Source organism: Falco rusticolus, chromosome 3 (assembly GCF_015220075.1).
Source record: "Falco rusticolus isolate bFalRus1 chromosome 3, bFalRus1.pri, whole genome shotgun sequence".
Classification (NCBI taxonomy): Eukaryota; Metazoa; Chordata; class Aves; order Falconiformes; family Falconidae; genus Falco; species Falco rusticolus.
In genome coordinates, this window is record NC_051189.1 from 103,165,208 (window position 1) to 103,173,767 (window position 8,560).

At 54.5% G+C, this 8,560-nt stretch overlaps 1 protein-coding gene, 1 long non-coding RNA gene and 1 other non-coding gene across 6 annotated transcripts in view; all 3 read right to left on the reverse strand.

The window, feature by feature from the left end:
• The window catches only part of LOC119144799 (medium-chain specific acyl-CoA dehydrogenase, mitochondrial), a 46,035-nt gene that overhangs the window by 26,902 nt on the left and 10,573 nt on the right, over positions 1 to 8,560 (reverse strand). The gene's annotated exons all lie outside the window — the stretch shown is intronic.
• On the reverse strand, positions 481 to 6,532 carry LOC119144802. Of its 2 annotated transcripts, XR_005103219.1 has the most exons (4): positions 6,234 to 6,532; positions 3,649 to 3,837; positions 1,127 to 1,285; positions 481 to 1,093 (listed from the first exon to the last, which is right to left on the reverse strand). It is a non-coding gene; the product is annotated as an uncharacterized LOC119144802 (long non-coding RNA). The 2 variants fall into 2 exon arrangements; XR_005103218.1 differs by lacking the exons at positions 481 to 1,093; positions 1,127 to 1,285 and having other exon boundaries at positions 1,320 to 3,837; positions 6,234 to 6,499.
• Positions 5,697 to 5,781, reverse strand: LOC119145696. The gene has a single exon (XR_005103502.1). It is a non-coding gene; the product is annotated as a small nucleolar RNA SNORD45 (small nucleolar RNA).

Genomic DNA, 8,560 nt, shown 5'->3' on the forward strand with positions numbered 1-8,560 from the left:
GGCCCACCCCTCCCCTGAGGGAATGCTGCCTCTGATTGGCCACCCACAGCTGTCACTCTGACCCTGTTTCAGGCCCACCCTCCCCTGAGGGAATGCTGCCTCTGATTGGCCACCCACAGCTGTCACTCTGACCCTGTTTCAGGCCCACCCTCCCCTGAGGGGATGCTGCCTCTGATTGGCCACCCACAGCTGTCACTGACCCTTTGTGGGGCCAAACCTCCCCTGAGGGGATGCTGTAGAATTGGCCACCCGGGGCTATCACTCCCAAGCACCCCATAAACATCTGCTTGAGCCCCCCCAGCACCTACTTGGGGAACACCCCAACCCCCCCTCCTGCTCCAGACACTTCCTGGACACCCCCAGACATCTCCCAGCCCCCCTCAAGACAAATCCCCAGGGGCCACCCCTTCCACACCCCCCACCCCCCTCAACCCGGAAAATCTCCCTGGCCCCCTGCCCCGATTGCTTTCCCAGCTCCCCTCGATGATTCATGGGGGGCCTCCTGCTGCCAGGCCAGTCTCGGGCAGGCTCACCCTCACTGCCACGTCAACGGCATCACTGGAACAAGCTCCAAGCCCCTGCACCGCCCCATGCCTGCAGAAGCCGGTAGGGCTGGGCCCTCTCAGCACCGGGCAGCAGCAGCAGCACCTGCCTCTGCCACCCTCCACAGCACAACATAGCGCCGTGCTGCGGGCTGGGGCACGAGGCAGCAGCCGGCAAGACCCTGGCTGGGGATGCCCACGCTGTTTGCCTCATGCCTGCTGGCCGGGGCTGCAATGACGACTCGCCAGGGGGCAGCAGCGAGCACGGGGGCTCTCACCCAGGGGCGTGTCTTATCCCTAGGGGCGGAGCCACACCATTCCCAGGTAGTAGCCATGGACAGGGCTGGTAGCTAGGGGCGGGGCTTGCACCATGAAGGGGCGGGGCCATTCCACACCCCCAGGGTCCCCAGAAGGGGAGCTTGTGGCTATGGTCAGGGCCATGGCACCTGGCGGGTAGCGTTTGCCCTGGGGCTACAGTGGCAACTGCAGCTTCAGACACTGCGCGCTGAGCACCCGCTGGACACGCACTCTTGGCACAGCAGTGGTGGCTCCTTACCGGGAGGCAGCAGTGGTCGCAGTGGCACCATCCCGCAGGCAGCTCGGGGTCACACAGGCCTTAACCAAGGCCGGTGGCATGGAGCAGGAGGCACCACCTCCCGTGTGCAACACCTGAGCTGCAGCACCAGCATGGCAGAGCGCGCCACAGGGCTTGGCCTGGCAGCCACAGCGCAGGGCCTGCCCTACTACATGAGACAGGAGACTTAATAGACAATGTCATACATACAGGCTTTTGGTTTAACATCCTTTTCTTTTTATATTAACAAATATTTTGTCATCATATACAAAAATGAGAGGGGTTTTGTCTTTATTTCAACCCCTCACATTCACATTTTTTAACGTGCTTTAAGCCCCCGCCACACACAGCCCATCACAATTGCCAGGTATTCAGGACAATGAGAATGGGAAAGGGAAAACCAGTCCTGGGCTGCAGGACAGGGAAAGGAGGCCTGGGAACGCCACACAGGGGAGTAACAGCACAGTGAGCTGGGCTGGGCAGGGGGGATACGGCGAGGAACAGCGGGACAGGCAGCTGTACGGAGATACAAAGCTAGGCAGAGGATGGAGGAAAGACACCATCAGAAGAAAGAGACAGGGAGATGGAGGAAGGACAAAAGCACAGCCTACAGGTTGGAGAGGGAGGAAAGAATGATAGCAAAAGAGTGCTGGCCAGAGACAGGTGGAGAAAGGCAAAAGACCACACAGGCCACAGGGCAGAGAGGGAGGAAGTGAAAAACAGGGACAGGAGACCAGACAACACATGACGTAGAACAGGGAAAAAACAGTAGCAGGTTACTAGGAAGAGGGAGGAATTTAAGAACACAGACTGGAAGCCGGACAGAGCCACAGAGAAAGGAAAAAAAAAAGCGCCAGCCATGGGCTACAAGATGAAAAGGGAAGAAAACAGTGGCAGGGAGCTGGACAGAGACGGAGGGAGAAAGACAAATAAATAGTGTGGTGCTCCAGGACAGAGAATGTGGAATTAAAATCTGGAGAGAGGGAGCTAGACCAAGGAAAAAGTCCAGAAAGGCTACAGGGGGCAGAGGGAGGAATTAAAAGACACTGACAAGGACCTGGATAGAGACGGACAGAAGAAAACAATAATCGCAACGGTGCAACGGGGTACAGGGCAGAGAGGAAGAATTTGAGAACGTGGGCAGCAAGAGGGACACAGAGAGATGAGAGAAAGTAAAAAGAAGCGATGGGCTATGCAACAGAGAGGGAGCAATTAGCAAACAGCAGTAAAGAGGGGCAAGACAGAGAAAAGCTGGGGGATCGCAAGCGAGGGAGGGATGGGGAGCTGGGAAAGGAGAGGCAGAGAAAGAAAACCAAACCGTGACATGCTACAAGGCCCAGAAGGACGACCCTGAACAGGGACAGCGAGCCAAAGAGAGCCAGAGAAAGAAAAAAATACTGATGGGCTACAGGACAGAGAAAGAGCAGTGAAAAAAATAGGGAGCTGGAGCCAGGCAGGAAGAGACGGAGCAAGTAAAAAATAGCTAAGGGCAACGGGGCAGAGGGAGGGAGGGAGGAAGGAAGGAAACATCAGGGAGCCAGAGCCAAACAGAAACAGTGAAAGAAAATGATAGCAATGGGCTACAGCGATGAGAGGGAGGAAGCAAGAGACAGGGACGAGGAGCCAGACCCAGCGCGACACTCGCAGGAAGCACAGCAACATCCGGGTGGCAGAGACAGAGGAACAAACAAAGAGGGTCAGGGAGCCCAAGAGAGAGAATGAGAAATAAGAGGGAGAACGCAACAGGCCACAGGGTACAGAGGGAGGGAGCCCAAAAGAGGGGCAGACAAAGAAAACTTCAAAAGTAACAGGCAACAAGGCAGAGAGGGGAGAATTTCACAACTCAGCATCTTGAGTCCAGAAAAAAAGACAAAGGGTGATGGGTACTGGCACAGAGAGGGAGGAATTAAGAACAACAACAGGGAATAGGGCAGAGAGACTGGGAAAGGGAAAAGTTCTGACAAGCTTCCATGCAGAGGGAGGAAATAAAGGTTACAGACAGGGCCTTGGGCAGAGAGAGATGGAAACAGACAAAACCTGCAGCACGATACCAGGCAGGCAAGGAGAGTTCAGAACTGGGGACAGACAGACAGGGAGGGAGGGAGGAAGGAAAGAAGCAAGACGCGACAAGGGATGGAGAGCCAGACAAACCAAGGTGGGGAAAGAAAAATACAGCCACAAGACTTAACAAAACAGACAGGGAGCCAGACAGAGAGAGCCAGAGACAGCAAAAATGCCAACAGGCTACAGGACAGAGGCTAAAGAATGCAAAAAGGGTGGCCTGCAGTCAAGAGAGAGATAGAGAAGGTGTTGCTGGGGTGAAGACACAGGCTACAGGAGAGAGGAACGACCTAAAAGATGGGGACAGGAAGCCTCTCAGAGCAAGATGGAGAAGGAAGGTGCAAGGGAGAAAAAAAAAAAAAAAATCAATCTAAAAACAGTTGCAGCAGCGAGGAGAGGGAGTCAAGGAGAGGCAGGCGGGGATTGTGATGCATAAGGAGGGAAACAGGGCCCCAAGGGCCCAGGACTCACCGCAGCTCCCACTCTCAGTGCCACCAGGAGAATTTGACTGTTCAAACAGTTATTCCCCCTCCTCCCCTCCCTTTGCTTCCGTAACGCCCGTCGCTTGGCTGTCCTTCGCCAAAGAGGATACGTGGGTGTCTTACAGTTCTCACGAGATGAAGTTTCCTAGACATATACCTTCACTCCCTCGCACGCTCCCTGCGCGAGTAGGACAGAGGGAAAGAGAGAGAAAATTATGACCAGGGAGCAGAAGAGATGGATTGAGAAAGAAATCAAATCAGAGGAACAAGGAAGGAGGGAGGGAGAGAAAAAGACAGGGATCAAGGCAGAGGGATTGGGCGTGGGGTGGGTGCCGTGTGATGGGAGAGAGACAGAGATCGGGACAAAGAGAAGGAGAAAGGAAAACCAGCCCTGGGCTGCAGGACAGGGAAAAATGGACAGGCAGCAGGACCAGGGAATAATGGGACAGTGAGCTGGGCAGGGGGGTACAGTGAAGAACAGTGGGACAGGCAGTGGTATGGAGACGCACAGACTGAAAGTTAGGGGGAGGATGGAAAACAGAGAGCAGAACAGAGGTTGACAACTGCATCGTAAGAGAAACGAGGCACAGAAGAGAGAGACAGGACCAAGGCAGAGCAACAGAGAAAGAAAAAATAAACAGTGATGGGTAGCAGGCCAGAGGGACAAGGAAGGACAATGGCTTGGCTGTCCTCCACCTAAGATAACCCGTGGGTGTGTCACAGCTCTCAGGAGACACAGCCTCCTAGGCTCTTCACCTCACTCCCTTGTGCACTATGTGGCTGTAACACACTCTGGGTTATGCACACAGGCCCTGCTGCGCACGCTGGCAGTCCGGCCTGTTGCCGACCACAAAGATGGATCCTTCCTCACCAGGTGAGGCAGGCTCTCCGGTGCCTGCAGCAGGAGCCTGCGTGCCAGTATAACAGCACCGGTGGCCTTACATAAATGTGCAGGAGATGGCACAGGATCACAACGGCAAAAAGTGAACTTAGCGTCTCAGTGGTGGGCTGGATAGGGAATGAAAACTATTTTTTTTTAAACAAATACATTCCAATCACCATTGAAAAGATGGGACAAGATGCTAACCCGCACCCAGGTTTTACAGCGAACAACAAAAAAAACAAACTAAAAAGTGCCCCTGTATTGTTTCCTTTGCCATCCCACGGATAGACATTTCCTCAATAACTGACAAGTATACATCGTAACTCAAGTGACCTGTGTTTACTGCACATGAAAGCAAACAAAACCCTTTCAGCTGGCCTACACGTTCAGACATATATCCAAAGAAGCTCCACTAATCTGACTTGCAAAGAGCTCCATGACCTAAAAACTTTACCCGTAGCGCCCTCCAAGAGAACTGCAGAGCTGTGGGCTCTCACAAATGCTGGGGCACACCTCTTGGCCTGCCTGAAACATTCAGGGGGCTCTCAGATAATCCGGGAAGAAGTCAAAACCATTCTGGGTTTAGAGCAAGGCCGACTACACTTGCATGTTTTCTTTTGCATACTCACACCTGGGAGCCAAACCAAAACAGCTATGCAGGCAGCAGAAGGACTGCTCAGCACATCTAGACCAACAGAGCTCCCCTAAAGCACACTTGGAGGAATTCATACCCCAAGTCAACATCTGCAGTGCAACCTGGCCACAAACTGTGAAACAATGTCACTTGCAGGTCAAACTCATGCGAGCATTTCCTCCTTACAAAAAACAAAAAATTAATAAAACACATCCCCTTCTATGCCACATCAGGTATCGCACTCCGGCAGTTGAGCTGCAACTGCATTTCAGAAATAACAAATACATCAGTACTTGCTCATGTGGTACCCAGAGCTGCAGACAGTTAACATGAACATGTCTCCTGGTAGCAGACAGTTATTAAGCTAAAAACTATACCTCCCCAACACGTAAATGGAAGAAAACTCAAACCGTGTCCCCTTCTCCTTACGCTTACGCAGAGGGTTACAGCCTCTGACAGGCATTTCATTCCACTGCTTGGAAAAGCTCCAAGGTTGCAGCTTAAGGGAACTGGACTTCCCCGGGTCTCAGAGTAATTCTAGAGCTAAAGTGGTGATAGACATCAACTCTAGATCAGATAATACATGCCAACACTCATCACTGACCCAAGGCAGCAACCACCTTCTGGCCTACCTGCAGGTTTCAAACCCAACACGCTTTCTTCCTGAAGCGGGACGCTACCTCATTTCTTTGTAGCACCATCAACATGCTCCTGGAGACGGCGCTAGAGATGGTATGCAGGCAACCCAGCCACTGTTGGGAAGCACCAGAGCCTTTTCAGCACTGTTTTTCACTACAGTTTACATGTGAAAAGAGAAAAGAGAGAGAGAAAAAAAAAACCCACACAAATAACGAGAGCTTTATTCCACAATGGAGACAGCCATGGTGAATAAATCAGATTTTCCTCGGGGCAAAAGCGCACACCGAATAAAGAATTTTGTTGAACAGCACGGTAGAGTTCTCAGGAAAAAGCAGCCCCTAACTCTCGACAAGGAAAAGAAGATTAGTCCTCTTCAGAAAAGCACCGCTGTGCGGCAACAAGCCAACACTTCACATACCTCCATCTCCTCATCCCGACTGCAGGCAAGGGAGGCCACGTGCTCCTCCAAAGTAACGTGCTCGGGGCACCAGGTTTTCCTATCGCAGCCATACGCGGCGTCACCTTTAAAAACCACCCAAAAAAACCAGTCAGTTGTGGTGCCGGATCGGCAGGTGCCCGTGCCCGGGGCAATTCGGGAATTCGGCGAGGGCCTCTCCGGACACAGACCTTTCTGAGGCGAAACGTCTCTCTGAGGCGAAACGTCTCCCCGGGGCCCATCCCCGCTGCCGCCTTTCTTCCTCCTTTCTTCCTCCTCCCCTCCCCCCCAAGCGTCCCCCCGGACCCCACGCCGCCAGGCCAGCCCGACTACACCCTCACTGCCGCGCCGCTGCACCGAGCCCTAAACGCCCCGCTGCCGCCCCCGGGCTGCGGGAGCCGGGCCAGGCCCTTCCCGTGCTGCGCAAGAAAATGGCGCCCGGCGGCGGGGCGGGGCCGCAGGCGGCAGGACCCCGGCCGGGGCTGCCCACGCCCTTCGCCTGCTCCACGCCGGCCGAGGGAGGCGGCTCCGCGGCCAGGCGCGCCCCGGCGGGCCCGCGCGCGCCCCCCCGCCCGGAACCGCCGTGTCCTCCGCGCCGCTGAGGAGAAGGGCGGCGCGGCCGGGCTGGGGGGCCGCGCTGCCCATCGGCTCGTCCAACCCCCCCGCTAAAGCAGCTGTTCTCGGGCAGGGTGCTGAGGGGCTCGGCCAGGCGGAGAAGCGGCTCTGCGGGCAGCCCGCTGCAGCGCTCCGGCACCCTCCAAACACGGAATTTTCCCCTCACGTTCAGAAGGAGCTCCCTGTGCTGCGGCGTGTGCCTGGCGCCCCTTGTGCCGCCATGGAGCAGAGCCCGGCCCCATCCTCCCGACCCTCGCCCTGCAGGTACTTACAGAGAAATCCACAGCTTCCTGTGAAGTCGGGCTCGCAGCTCAGCCCCAGAGCAGGTGACGGCAGCTGCTCCCCCCCGCCAGAAATAAACCTCTTTCCTTCCCAAGCCAAACTTTGATCGCGCTCTTCATCACCGGCATTGCACTCTGGCGGGCGTGATCCGGGCCGGGCCAGAGTGCCATTTGTAGACGCTACAAGAAAACATGTCTCTGATGCCGACCATTACAGAAAAATCTAAAATACAGAGCTTGTTTGTTGGTTGGTTTGGGTTTTGGTGGGGTTGTTTCTCGGGTTTGTTTCCGGAGCAGATGGGTGTTTTCTTGGGGGGTGGCCTGCGGGAGGGGTCTGAAGGGTTATGGGGGATGTTGGCACCACATCTACACATTTTCTAAATGCCCCCAGGGACGGTGATTCCAACACTTGCCCGGGCAACCTGTTCCAGTGCTTGACCACCCTTTCAGCAAGGCAATTTTTTTTATTCTTTTATTAGTAATACCCAATGTAAACCTCCCCTGTTGTAACTTGAGGCTGTTTCCTCTTGTCCTGTGACCTGTTAATCTGGGAGAAGAGGCTGACCCCCACCTCGCTACAGCCTCCTGTCAGGCAGTTGTGGGGAGCAGTAAGGTCCCCCCCCCCGAGTCCCCTCCTCTCCAGGCTGAACACCCCCAGTTCTCTCAGCTGTTCTGCATCAGACTCGTGCTGCAGACCCTAATGACGCTTCCTTGCCAGGAGCGCCTGGCTGCCTATGCTTCCATCCCATGAGGTGTTCACGCACGTAGCTCGCATCCCCCTGAGCCTTCTCTTGTCCAGGCTAAACAGCTCCAGCTCTCAGCCTTTCCTCATCTTCCAAAACCTCCACCACGGCGGCCCGTCCCCGGTCTGTCTCCAGGATGTCCTCTCTTGTACAGGGGAATCCCAGCACTCCATGCGTGACCTTGCCAGTGCTAAGCGATATCCCCAAGAAGTCTGTGGAAGGTGCATTGTGCCAGTGCTGAAAGAAGGGCCTATCCAGGTTAAAACAAACCAAAACCAAACAGAAAAACCCTCACAGAACTTCCTCCTCCTCCTCAGGAAATGTAGTCAAGTGAATATTCTGATGAAAAGGAGCAACAGGTTTAAATATACTGGGTTTGAAATTAAGGTGGTGTTAAAAGGCATTCCTAAGGAAAAGCTACACATTTTCACTCGAATCATCCTAATGAAACATCTGCTGGGTTCAGAAGTGTTAATAGTGAAAGAGGCCATTTTCGCCAATAAGCCGATACTCTTACTGCTACTGGGTACTGTCTAAATCCTTAAATCTGACACACGTGCAGACAGCAGCATGTGGTATTGCTGACCTGGAAGGGCTGTTCAGCTCCACGGGCTGTAGCACAGCGAGACCTGCAGGACAGCTGTTAGCATACCTCAGACACAGGACAACT